This window comes from Rhea americana, unplaced genomic scaffold (assembly GCF_003343005.1).
Source record: "Rhea americana isolate MKP2758 unplaced genomic scaffold, rheAme1 scaffold_164, whole genome shotgun sequence".
NCBI classification, from domain to species: Eukaryota; Metazoa; Chordata; class Aves; order Rheiformes; family Rheidae; genus Rhea; species Rhea americana.
In genome coordinates this window covers 811,808-826,132 of record NW_028185750.1, presented here as the reverse complement: position 1 = coordinate 826,132, position 14,325 = coordinate 811,808, and the positions used below count along the sequence as shown (strand labels likewise).

General features: G+C 45.4%; 1 long non-coding RNA gene across 1 annotated transcript; it reads right to left on the bottom strand.

Moving 5' to 3' along the window:
* Positions 1-9,739: 9,739 nt before the first annotated feature.
* On the bottom strand, positions 9,740-14,149 carry LOC146598368 (uncharacterized). Its single transcript, XR_014895280.1, has 5 exons — positions 14,003-14,149; positions 12,399-12,547; positions 12,020-12,050; positions 10,482-10,697; positions 9,740-9,765 (listed from the first exon to the last, which is right to left on the bottom strand). It is a non-coding gene; the product is annotated as an uncharacterized LOC146598368 (long non-coding RNA).
* Between the last annotated feature and the right edge of the window lie 176 nt (positions 14,150-14,325).

Genomic DNA, 14,325 nt, shown 5'->3' with positions numbered 1-14,325 from the left:
GCCACTGCAATCTCCAATACAAACAAGTTCTAAAGCTGTCTTTCAGAACTGAGATGGCTAGCCTTGAGTAATTCCTTTCATACCAGTGGGACTCTGTGTGCACAGTAAAAGCACATTATTTAAGTATGGTGCTGCCAAGGGACTGAGGAAGTCAAAGCTGAAGCCCTGACTCAGAATACTTTCACGAGCAGTCTTTCAGAGTTCAGCAGGCAGCTGTCAAACAGACAACTTCTCTGAGCCCCCTGGAAGACGTATGTTTGACTCGGAGCTCATCTAATCTGCAAGCGAAGGAAGGTAAGAACAGGCAAGTTACCCAGCCAGCCCACAACGGCAGCGCAGCCCAGCGCTGCACTAACAGAGAGGTGCCCGCGACGCCCTGTTCCTCGACCTGTGCTAGCAGCACCGGCTCTGCACTTTTCCACCAAGGTCCCCAACGATGCTACCACAGGAAATCYGGAACACTATCTTGGCAGAAAAATAAGGCAGTGCGAGAGTTACTAGTGATCCTGCTGGTAAGACTGTAACATCAATGTCCAGAGGAGTCTGGGGAAGGAGGCTAGTTCTAGCAGAGCTCTCCACAGGACAAAAAAAAAGAAAAAAAGAAAAGAAGAAAGAAAAAAAAAGAGAGAGGAGGAAAAAAAAAAAAAAGCTGTGCTGATATGGTAACCAGGAGCAGGGCTGAGAAACAAAGGTCTTGGGTTAGGCACTGATGAGCTCCGCTGGGGAACAGGGCTGCAGCAGCGTTACTGCTCTGAGCGCTCGGCCTGCAGGGCTCCAGACCCCTAGCTGCGAGGCAGCGCTGGGCGGCCAGSTCCCTGCTCCACACGCTGCAGCCTGCGCCCCGCAGCAAGCACGCACTGCCACCCTGTGCACTCCATGCCAGCCACCCTYGCAGCCCTGCTCAGCTCTGCGCAGCTCTGGCTGGGCAGTGGCACCCCCTGCCCTGGCCAGCCCCTGCCAGCATCCGCACCAGGCCCAGCAGGCACAAAGGCACTGCTGGACCCCGCATCAGACCTGCCTCGTGGTCACTGCAGAGCAGGTGGTGCTTGAACACCACGGAGACAGGGACCCTCCTGGAGCGGCACCGGGCTCAGGCATCCCCAACTCCGCAATCTCCATTCCTGTGTCCCCTATCCCTGCATCCTCATCCCGCATCTCCCATTCCCTCCCTGCACCCCTACACCCAACATCCCCTCCCTGCATCCCTCACTTCCGCACCCCATATCCCTGAATCCTCCGCTCACACCCCCCACCTTGYATCTACCATCCCCGCAACCCTCACCCTGCTTTGCTCATCCCCCATCCCCTATTTCCTCATCCCCCATCTCCCACTCTGCTGCCCACATCCCCTAGCCTACACCCTCATCCTGCTGCCTGGGTCCCACGCACTGCAAGCTCCAGCTGCAAGGAAGTAACATAATCCCCGAGATTTTTTTTCTCCCCTCCTCAAATTCTTTCATCTCTTTCCCCTAAAGGGCCACATGCAGCCAGCTGCTACCTGGAGACACTCCTCCAACACATCCCACTCTCACCACCCCGTTGCTGCAGCTGCAGCCCTCCAGCCAGCAGAAAGGCACCTGCAATCCGCCCCGCTTCTCGACCTGTGYGAGCAGCACGGTGGGTCTTCCTTCCAGGCAATCCCTTCTCCACGGATGTCCCCGACGATGCTACTGTTTAACATCAATGTACTCGGGAGTCCAAGCAAAGATAACCAGCTCTAGAAGAGCTGTCTACAAGGACAAACAAAAGAGCCAGCCTGTTATGATGAGCAGGATGGAAAACAAGGAGTCAGACAGGCAGGAGCTCCCCAGGACACTTGCAGCATGTCYCTGGCACGCTGTCCTTATGGGGCAGAGCTGGTAGCTTTAGTGCCCTGGCACTTCCTCAAGCAGAGGCCCACGTGGCCCCGGGGCAGTTCAAGAGCGCAGATTCGAAGGCTACAGGGCCCAGGCCACCTCCACAGGGCTGCTGCACTCTCSGCTGTGCAGGGCAGAGCTGCCCTTTTAATCAACACCCATTCGCTTTTGCTACAGTAACAGGCACACAGTTCTCACTCCTCCCCTCCAAGCAAATGCTTGAGTCACACCATGGATTCACAGGCAACTGCCTTTTGTTCATCAGAGCCTTCGTCCGGGAATGAAGGCAATTATCACATCCCAGCGCCTTGCCTCTGCTCCTCGCAATAAATCTCTGGCAGAAGAATGGACCTTTGAGGCAGCTGCTCTGGTCTGCCCAGCCACCGCTGCCAGCTGGGGAAGGGCCTGGCGCACACAGACAGTGGGGCACACAGCATCAGAGGCTGGCATAGCCTGTGGCACCACTGCCAGAGGGCTCTGGGACTTGCTACAGCTTTGCCAAATCTAGATCCTACTTCCCTCCAAGACAGAGGGAGCAAAGGGCAAGAGGAAAAGCCAAAGTTTAAAAAAGGGTCTTCAGATGAAAGGTGGTTTTCAAACTTACAGTTAGACTTAGGTTTCATATGGAGCTTGAACTAACAATGTTCTGCACTGGAAAGAGCTTGAGCTCCCCAGCAGACAGGAAACTACGTTTTTTTATACCCATTCCTCAGACAGAATTTATCACCTTTTCCTAACAGCACTAAACACATTTTTCTGGTAGCTATAGGTACGGCATCCAGGTCACAGTCTCCAGCATCACCCCTCTTTGCTATAGGAATATGAGTTATCCTTTGTGCTCGTTTTGGGGGGGGGAGGGGGTGAAGAAAAGCTGCTTGTGCTAAATGAATGTTGCCTGAGTTTCTAACCTTACCTACACAAGTACTTTGGATTTAAATTTGAACTAATTTCCATAATCACGCAATGGACTTAAATAAGACTTCAAGACATGCTTTGGCTGGCATCAAGGCAGGCTTTGGCAAGAATGCTTCCAGGCTTCCCTTTCCTCTAAGGGCAAAGGGGATAGCCAGCAAGCGGAAACTAATAATTGGCACCTCATTGTCCTTTCACCTAAAATCACACCCAGCCTGAAAAGGCTAGAGTGCAGGTTCAGCAGCTGCTGAGCAAGTCCAGAAAGCAAGGTCCAGCATCTGGCCTGCTGGAAGCTTCCTTGAGATTTCTCAGCTCCCCATAGGATTTCCTACAGCCATGAGAACATGCAGGCACTGTGATCTGTTTGCTCCTCGCTATGGAGGCAGAGTCAGTGCCACCAGTTCAAAGAACTTGCCATTGCATCTGCACTGATCCACACAGCAAATATTCAAGCCAGTCATCTGTCTTCCTAAGGCAGTTACTGTTCCTGAAGTCAGCCTTCATTCCATCTATTTCAAAATAAATTAGAAATAACAGAGTTTTTCGAGTTGAGGGATGTCCATGCAGTGCAAGGAGACTTTGCCAAGAAGAAATATGACACTGGCAGAGTAAGGTGGTGAGATCCCAAACTACTTACAATGCCTGTAAAACTCTCTAATAAGCAGCCGAGCAAAGGGCAAATTGTGCTGTGCAAGTTTGGGTGATCCTGTCACTCTGGGTTAGCTTATTTTTAAACAGGTTGTAGTTCTGTTTACATGCAGTCAATTTAAAAAATCAGGTGCATTTTAAGAAGCACCATCCTTACCAGCTAGTAAACCCTCATCTGCCACCCTCAAGGCACATCTTTCACATAACCCTTGGAAGAGCTTCCCAGCACATGGGCTAGCAACGCATTAATCTTTATAAATCAAATATTTGCCAAATGGAGTAGAAAGTCATGTGTCTAAACAAGATTTATTGAGAAATGGAACAAAGCGATGTGYGTGTCAAAGATCACTAGGTCACGTTGCAAGCCTGTCCCTTGCAGAGTTATCTAGCGTCATCCTTCAAAAATAACATTTCCCTAGTCCAGCTGTAGATGTTATCCTACTCCAGCATTTGTTTTTTATCCACTTCTTACTGCATAAAACGGACCCCCTCGTTGACCCAGCTCCTCCTTACTGAGTTTAAGGTCTCCCAAACTTTGAATCAGGTTCATTTCCGAGCAGAGACAGTGTTTGCCCAGTGCTGGCTTTTGAAGCTTTTCAATGGCTGATAGAAAAGATGCAGACTTACCTCCCTCCCATCAACAGGGTTGTGAAGGTATTTTGCATGTCCGTCATATCTCAATTATTTTATGGTTACACACATCTGAAAGCTTCAGAACCTTCTGTTTGGTGCTGCTGCCACATACTGATACTGATGCAGATTCTCCAGTTCAAGGATTCCTTGGTATCCTTATTTATGCATGTATGGAAGTTTCTCTTTGCTTCTGCAAGGGATACATCTGTCTGTGCCTGGAAGGAATTGAAACCACAAAACTCTTCATCCTAATAAACCATCCTTAACTRCCTAACTATTTATTATCTCAGAAAGAAGAGTGTAGTGGTTGTTCTTCCTCTCTTGGTTAACAGTGAGTACTTGAAAAGGGGCAGTTGTGCTGCTTGAATCAAGAGATAAAAATATGAGCCTTCAGCTTCCTCTATTTCAGGCACTTTGCGGATGAGCACAGACAGAGCCCAGATGTCTCTCACATGCCAAAATTAAAACTCCAAGCCACTTCTACATGGCCAAAACACTTCTGCTTTCTAGTCCTACTAAAAAGGCCTTCCCACCAAATGCCATCCACCCCAACACAAGGGCAGCCTGCAACTTCCATGAATTAAGATCTGTGGCAGATTTAAGACTGAGAACAGACAGTATACCATTGTGACAGCAACAAGACTAATGGGCTTCTGAATGTGTTCTCAGTCTCTAATATTGAACACAACCCTGAAACAGTTACTTCTGTGCTAAAGCTTCTCTCTTCATCCCATACTTCCCAGAGGTTGCAGTGTATAAACAGGAACAGGGGAGCTTGCTGTTGCATTAACTCCAGCTGGCCCACTGGGACTGTCTTCTATTCCTGAAGGACCTTTAGGTCAGCTCTCCCAAAAGAAGATYCATCAGTTTTCACAAAGCAGTTAGCAAATATTTGGACATCTGTGTTGCAGTGATCCATTCATGGTACAAGATGGATCAAGCTATTGGAAGCAACGGTGTGTGGAGAAAGCTAGACAATTCTTTCACCTCTTCTGCACAAAGGTGCAGTATCACCACCTATCAAGTGAACAATTCGCTCTTCAGACTTTGTATCATGGATGCAATTTCACATTCACAGCCCTGCAGGAGAGAGACATGAGGACATGTGTTCAAGCTAATTCTTCAGATTTCTAAACAAGCTTCCTTATTCTGCATACTAAAGGCCTACACTGATTTGCATTTATGGTCAGAGACCTGCATGTTTGGCAACCACATTATTTGTCTAGTTCTCTCCATTTCTTCTTCCCCATTTCAACTCTGTCACATCAGGCTTGACCAAACTTCCTGATGCTACAAGCTTCACATCAAAAGTCTTGTATGTCACAGATGTGTACCTTGGGATGCTGAGGGGAGGGGGCACAAGTTCACAGGCAGGAGAGCACTACTTCCCCAAGGGGACAGTGTGATCCAAGAATGCATGTACGCTTCAAGAGCCTCTCCATGCTAGCTCTTCTCCTCACACAGCAAAACACAGTTCACCCTGCAGGCCTTTACTGCAGCGAACTCTCATTATCAGCAACCTGGCCTACCTTCAGCACACAAGTCACACCTGAACTGCTTGCAAACTCCAAGCTGTTTAAGAGCTATGGAATGAATATTTGTGTCTCCTCTTCCCCTTTTATGCCTCTTGCACTGCTCAGAATACAGTTATGGATCTATCACCAAAGACCTGCAGCAGAAATTACTTTGTGGCATAGGGCACTTGTAAATAACATGCCTAGGAAGATGGAACTGATAGTGAAGAGACTTTCCTAATCTACCTCTGTGGCTTTCTGGATATCCAAGAGCTGGAAGAATTCTTGCACCAGCAGAAAAGAGATTGAGACTTGCTGACTGATTTAGTTTATTCTTGTAAAGCTCTCTATAGCTTTACTAGACTGAGGCAGTCAGCTGCTTCCCTCTTAGTTTCAGTGCTGGTCACAAGCAGCAGCTGAGACTGCTCCTGTTGCTGCATAGCTTTGGGCTGCATAACTTCGAAGGCTTAGCAGTTTGGGAGATTTTTAAAAGTTTAGAGCGCCAAATACGGAGTATTGCCCAGAGTTTAGCAGTTGCATTAGCTGGGTAAAACATCTGTTCCTCAGGCTTTCCGCAGATGCTGCTGTTTAGTCCTAGCTAAGCAATACAGAACTCTCACTGCACCTTCTTTGCGCAGAACCCCTCTCAGTGTTTATTTCCCATGACACCCTGCTGACAAGGTATCTTGGTTTAGAAGAAAGTCTTCCTCCACAGTCCCAGGCTTGTATTTCTGAGGCCAATGATCCTACCCTTTTCCAGTACTATTTTGCTTTTGAGACTTGTTTGCAGAGTTAGCTTTAACCAGAGTTTTGTTGTTTTATTTTTTCAAATGCCCAACAGTCTCAGCGAGATTTGTTTCAACAATCTCTTGTGGACATGCCATGCTTAATCTCACTCTTCCAGGTCCTTCTTATTGTCTGGGATGAAAGCACAACACAGAGCCTCCCCTGCTAATTGCCAGCTTTATGTTTTCCAGTGACAGGTGTATTGTCTGGAGGAACAGACTCAATTGTCTCTCTGCGCAGTAGGGTATTAACTGCTGATATTAGAGAGCCTTTCAGAGGAGCTTGGGCAAAGCTTGCTATTTAGTGCCATCATTTATGATAAATCTGAGTAACCTAGAAACTTTCAATGGAAACAATAAGACTCGTCTTTCTTATTCATTTCTGTTCAGTTTTTCCTCAAGCTAAATACTTCCAAATCTCCCATCCTCCAACCGGCAAGATAGGGCATTTTGTTCGGTTTCTCTTCGACACACCTAACCTTTTCCCATAGTTCTCCAATAAAGGGATTTTGCTGGCTTAACCAGTCACCCACTGCAGATCTACTTTATCCTGTAATTGCAGTGAGTAAAAACTTTTTACTAAAAACTAGTAAAAAGTATTGATCCTGTATGGTCCATTCKGAAGCAACGGGGCTAGTCGATATGCATGGGCTCATACTCAAACATATCCCAGTGATATGGTTTACATTCTCCAGGGATCAGTATATTCTGGGTAACAGGCCTGAAGTAGGGGAGCTTACTTCCAGGGGACAGTGACTTTGTGTATCCACTTTATCAGGTAAAAAGAGGGCTCTGATGCTCATACAAAATGAGGAAAGGCAGCAGTAAGAGAGCTCCTGAGAGATGGAACAAATAAGAACAAAAACAGTATTAGACCCAGATCGCATCTGTCTTTTTCATTTTTCACATTAAAGGGTAAAGCTTTCCATACGCGGCTGTTGCATGTCACCAGAAATTTAGCTAGTATTACGGTAACACGCAACCAGAAACGCAACAAACCATTAAGCAGATGACCCAAGCTTTTGTTGTGGGAAGCTGGCAATGGAGAAACCATCTCTCTACTGGGCTTATTCACATTAGTTACAAGAGAAAAGGGACTTTCTCCAAACGACTGGACATCAGCAGTTCTGCATCAATTTACAGGAATATAGATGTCAAGAAAGAGGAAGCGTTTTATGTCTGGATGAGCCTTGGGCTGTCTCTGCAATGCTGGAGCAGTGTCTCGGTCAGACTAGCACAGGCAGCTCCAAGGAAGTTTCCTCTTATTTCTCCTCTCTCCCATATGCTCCTTATTAATCCAATGTACAACACTGATACAGACATCCAACAAAGTGCCAGGAGACCCATGCCTCTGTGCAGGTAGTGCTCCCAGAGCCAAGGCTGAGAGGGCTCTGAGGGAAGCTGCAGCCCCCGGGGCTCCAGTAGCTCCCTGGAGACCTCCCTGCAGTAGGTGCCCTTGCCCAGCAAAGCAGTCCTACCTACACACAAAAGCTCTTTAAATATCTTATGGCAATTTATACAAAGCTACAGTAAGCAGTAATAAGAGTAGTTATGACTTCAATGATTTAAAAAGRATGCAAGGCCTAGCTTCCACTAGGCACAGAATGAAGCTTCTTCCCAGAGCCAGATATTTAATCACAGAGCTGCTGTGATCAGTTCAGAATATGATCAGCTACCTTCAGTATCCAAGTTACTACCAGTTTTTCTTCTAGAAGGGTCGGTAGTTTCTATTGTGTTCCCAGAGAAGGCAGAAGTATTTTGGGTCCTACAAAGATGAAACAGAGACCTAACTCCAAAGCGGCATCATGGGTTTATTATTCCTTCCCATTCTGAGACAACTGGACATTTCTCCATTCATCAGCTTTTCCCACCTTTATCAGAATCACAGTATTAAAGTAGATTTTTGACATAGGGTTAGGAATAAAGGCTAAACAYGGATATTTTAGGCTACAAATTACAGGCCACAGGATTATAAAATAGGCTCAGGTGTTACGATAGAAACTTTGCATGTCACTTTGAAGCTCAGGTAGAAGACATCTCTCTTCTTCCAAAGCTACTCTGGTTCTACCTGCCCAACAAGGAATGAAGCAGTAGTTCTTTGAAATGAAATCACAGAGTACTGAAGATACACAGGGAGTGTAATTGCTCCCTGAAGAATAAGTCACTTCTTAGACTAGGCCTGCCACACACTTCAATTACTTCCATCTCTTTTGGGTGCAAAGGGGCGATCGTTTAAATTTTCCAGCCCAGCGTCACCTTTGCAGGATTCATTTGCTTTCTACCAGAAGAGGAAATAACGTAGCAATCTAGTTACAGATCCACATATATATTGTGAAGTGAGAATCTGCACATAAGGCATTCTTAAAGCAAGAAATGCCTCAGTCTAGGATCTTGCTCATTCTTAACTAAGAGACTCCCTTCACACTTCACAGTGTGAATGGACCCCCTTCACAAGGGTCCGTTCCTGACTTATTTTAGCCTGAGTGCGAAATTCTGAAGCCACCTAGCCCACTAGAGGGCACTAATATTCTCAGATAGAAACAAGCAGAGTGTGTAAAGTTGTGGGCTGCAAGCCCTACAAGCAGGCAAAAATAGCAGCACGTGCAGCAGGTTGTTTTCCAATAGTCAGGCATCACTGCCTATCTTGATGCAGTTTTGTTAATGTGGAAATTTAGTGCACTTGACCACCCAGCCCTCTATCACCTAGKTTAAGATTCAGCCCTGCATTGCTCAGAATTCCCACTGTATTTTTTTTCTTACCTCATTCAYATTTAACAGTATTTCTCAGTGAAAATGGGAGACCCTATTCCTACTATAAGGCAAGTTAGACACTACAGCCTCTACCTGCTGCTCCAAATCTGTAAATGCAAATACTTGAAGGTTACCAACACCTACTGCTGGAAGTTTAGCATATCTTATTACAACCACGTATCTGCAGTTACGTTCAGTCAACTCAAATATAAATAAAACCAAAAACTCATTCCAACACTACTAGCAGAAGGACTTTTGCAATTATCAATAGAACAGTAGAAATCCAGGCACTTCTAACACTAGTGACAAGTGATAGACAGTAGCATGACTTGAGTATCATAATTCTAGAAAATAGCATAAGATCAGCATTTGATGTTCTCAAGTTTCTAGTATTCTAAAGCATTTAGCTGAAAGCAAACAAAGGCTGCCCCACGTACTTTATTGGTACACCCCACCCCAAAGGAAGATCATTTCTTACTTCCATCTCTCTGCCAGCTCCTTTTGCCCATTCAGAAAATTGCTCTTTCAGATACTGAAATTCTTGGTAGCTTGCTTCACATTTCAGCATATCATTTCCTTGACTGCATCACCTCTCGGCTGCGTTCTCTTCTCTCAATTTCCAAAGCAATGAATACACCCTCTTGGATTTAGGTCAACCTCTATTTCCTGTAATGGGTTTAAACACCTGAAATAAATTTCCTGTTTTCCAAAGCTACTGTTGCACAAGGGAGAAAACCATAGGAGATCACATTCTGCCCCACATGGGCAAGTATTTGATTGGCTTTGTTTTAGCCACAGCTTAACAAAGTTTTAGTCTATCTAGTTCTGATCTTGTCAGAATTGTATTTGAATTATTCTGACAGATTCTTGGCCTGCAGTTTGTTAGCAGATCGCTGTTGAGGCAAGACGTTTGAAATTAGAGTGGCTTTGAACAGGAGAGACACATGGTGCATTTATTCTCCAGTTCAGTGATTATCTCTCTGCCTGGCTCTAGTCCTAACACAAGTTCACMTTGGGACAATGTGGTAGTTGTTCGCTAGTTTGGAAACTAGCAAATGCATTTGTTGGCATATGCACAGGACACAGCCATGATGCGGGTTCAAGCACAATTGCAATACGTGCTTTAAGCTTCTGGACAATTTGCATCGCCCATGGCCACCTCTGAGGAAAAAAAAAACAGTGATACGTAGTGGTTGACATAGAGCCCCAGTATATTCCCCCACGAGTTCTGCAGACAGACATCAAACACATCAGCCATGCTGTCAGTCTGGACCTCACACACCCAAGGTACAAGGGTAACTACTCATAACACAGGAAAACATTTCCTAGGTTTCTCTAATTGACTGTCATTTCTCATGCAAGTGCCGGGGCTGATTTGTCACCTTTCATTGTGAATGGTTGTCGGCACCAGTCCTGTGGCCACAAGCTGCTGGACACCATGCTCCCATTAGCGCTGTACAGAATTCTCGTTGACTTTTTCCTCACTGACAATGCTGCAGGCTTGACTGGCACAGTGCAGAGCACTTGAGATTTTCTCACTGCGTACAGCTTTTGGGCTGACTGTGGCTATCAGGATTGTCTGGCTGTCCTTTGAAAACCTTAAACAAACAGGATTAGGTGCCAAGTTATTCCGTCAGAGAGAGTGGAGTAATGGCAACCCTTCACCCATCACACTATCTCCTGTTAAAGAAAGATGGTTCTGTCTTGATCAGCTCAAAAGCCTCATCTGCTGAGACTCTAACTTTTTGGAACTCCCTTATCCTAGACAGCAAAATAATTTCCACTGATTATTTCCCCTAGTTATTATCCTAAATAAACAGCACATTTGTCCTTAATGCTGCAAGAGCAGGTACAAGCTTTGTAGAGYAAAACTGTATTGAAGATTTTCTTAACCATTCCAAAATACACAAAGTCTCTCTAAAATAAGATCCAAGAATTTAAGATGTCATACRGCCCTCAGGCACAAAGAAAGCACTAAATACAAAACTGGGAAACCAGGTATGGTATAAATGCAGACATCAAAATACCTGGGATTTTGTAAATCATATATACCTATAAACTGTAAAGATATAAGATTCAGCTCAAATGCACACCTGCTGAGGAAAACACCAACTTGCCTTGTATCCCCCTAAGTGAGTTTTAAAGAAAGGTATTTGAAGCGCTATTTAACTTCCGTCAGACGTCTTGCAGGATGATAAATTTGGACTGCAATTTTGTTAAGGTTAGAAACAGACTTCAGGACTACTTTAGAAAAATAAAAGTCCACATTCTTCAGGCTTCAGCGCACTTCATCCAGGTCAAGATAAGCTCTGAAAGGTACGTAGCTAGATATTTTCAAAGGGAATATTTCAGATAGTGCAAATATCACCTTCGTCATGCTAAACAGAAACTGCCGAACAGATCGTTTGCTGTCTGTCAACAGACTACACAAGCATTTCTATATATATTGCCCAGAACCTTAGAAAATTAATTTAACTTGGCACTCTTTTCCCTGTCTTCCTTTTACTAAATAATTTTAGACTTACCATGCTGTTCAGAACAGGACCATTGCATTATGTCTCTCCCAATCTAGTACAGTGGTACCCAGCCACAGTGATTATGCCTACCTTAGCAGTCGTGGCAAGGTTTGCACTTTTGGCAAACACCAATAAACGTCTGTGCATATTGTGGAGGGCCTCAATCCAGAAGCAGGGTTTGCAATACAAATRGTGTGAAGAAAAGCTATGTGAGACCTTCAGAAAATATCCTGTTCTTAAGACCATCAGTTGTACGTACATAAGCTGGACTGGAAATAGGTATCCCTCTGATAGCGTTGACAGGGAGAAACAGAAGCACAGAGCTGAATCTCAGCCAGACATTAGCTGGCAATAGATGGAGCTAGTGGTGCACAAATACATTTTGAACAAGGGAAAAGACCTACCTGCACATCTGCAAATGAGCCAGTCACATACCTGGGAGGATAGGAAAAGATACTATATTACTAGAAGGTAAAACAATAATTGTAGGACATCTGCTTAGTTGTCAAGGACCAAAAGGGAAATAAAGCTGTTGTCCCCTCTAGCTAAAACCTGCTGTTTCTTTTTCCCCAGACTCCCAACCACCAACTGCTCTACAGTTTGTATGCCAATCCAATTTAGAAGCCTGTAATTCACCCCAGAGACTGTTTATTTTAACTTTATCAAGTGAAGAGAAAAACAACTGTGTTAGAATAAAAAAAGAGCATCTGGCAGGAGGATATTCTTTCTCTCAGACAGCTTCCCAGTCTAGCCAGTGTACAATGAAGTGGGATTTTTAGTTACCCAAAGGTTTAAAGAAGCAGGAGAAGAGCATACAGGTTCTCTGAGTGTTTATTTGATTTCAAAGGATGGTCTTTCATAGTCTATTAGAAGTCGTGGTCCCAGTATATTGCACTCCACCTGGAACCAAGCTGCCAAGCTTCATCTTGGACCTGCAATACACAGAGGCAATGAATACACAGGATGCTCTGATTTAGCCTGTGCCAAAAAAGTGATCTTTGGAATCCTACCAGCTTCACAGTGCATCCCAGGGAGCCCCAGCCTGCACACATCAGAGCAACAAGGCTTTCTGGAAGATAACAGGAAACAAAGGGCACTTGGGAAAACAGACATGTCCATTCCTTTGTTCCAGCTTTCAACATCAGGCTCCTTTTCCTCCTCTTCAGCAGGCAGAGCTGCTTTGAATCATGTCAGCTCACTCTTGGTTAACYGTCAGCCAAACGTCCTCACTGAGACCTTGCAGATCACAGGATCTCTGGTTCCCCTAACGCAAACTGATTCCTTCACATTTCACGAAAGGTACAAGTGAGACTTTCCTGTTAACTGGCAGGGCGTAGTGCAACATTTGGCTCTCCAGCTCCTTCAGCCTGAGCGCTGCATGTGGCTTTGTGCCACAAGACTGGGACAATCAAGAAAGGGCGAGTTTTGTTTTTCTCCTCCAAGGCTGGTTTTGTTCTCTCTGTCAAGTGTTTGTTAGCATTGGAGGAAAAAGCAAATGCTGTATAACAGCTTTGCCCACTCACTCTGTTTCTGGTTCAATACCATCACCTGAATAGCATGCTGATGGAGAACATCTGTTTTTAAATAATTAGCAGAGACATTGGAGATGCATAGACTTGGTCTGGACACATGCGACCTTAGTTTCATTTTTAGGCCATCTGCTAATTTRGTACCATTCAGAGCAAGTCTCCAAGATGTTTGATTCGTTTCTGCTGGAAGAGCYATTGCTCCTTCTGCAACAAACCCCAAGCTGACCTCTTCCGTCAGCRGTGCGCTCTCCAGCGATGTTGTGTCTCGAGGACTAAGCACCTCAGGAAGGAAGACATTTTACTGGGTAAAATGCATGGAGACAGTTCCCTTTGGGCAAGAAGCTAAGATGCTACTTATAGTCTTGTTTTGCTCAACAAGAGACAAGGCATCATATAATTAACATGTAATGTTTGAAACAAGTAATGTTTTACTTCTTTTTAATCAGCAAGATCTGTAATTTCAGGCACTTAGACACTCAGAAAGCAGATTAGAAATGTGGTAGATTGTTGAAAAATCCCACTACGTGCCTGTATTGCTTTAGTATCCTTTCCTGAGTAGTTACCACAAGCTGTTTTTTCTAAGGATATACCGGACCGTTCTTTTTTAAATGTCAGTAAACTGGATGAAAAGGAAAGCTCAGATAGAGGTCTCCTGCAGTTCACTCAAAAAATATTGGGTAAATTTTACTTCTTGATATACAGCAGGATTTCCGCAAGCTTTAGGTGGGTTTGGAATTCCTGCATMAAAGCTCTCATGCAATTACAGCTTTTTGTAAAATGTATGCATAAAAGTTAGCATTTTTCCCCTTTTGACCTTTCCTTTCATTTGACGCTCCACAAGCTTTTTACAAAAMCCACCAGGTAAGTCCTGCAATCCAGTGAGAGTCATGTTACTTCCACTGCAAACACGGCRACGCCACGGTGAAGAAGTAACACGACGGCCTCAGCTCACAGAAGAAGGTGCAGTCGGAGCCCAGGGAAGCACCTGGACCGTCCACGTCCTCCCTGCTCTGACCACAGCAGGGGAAGCCGGGCACAACAGCCGCGCCGGGGCCGGGTTCTCGCCTCAGAGCGGCCCCAGCACGCGCCCGCCGCCGCCTCCATTTCRCGCCTCTGCCCCTGAGAGGAGGATGAGGAGGAGCCGCCCCGCCCCCGCCCCGCCGCGCGCGCACGCGCACGCG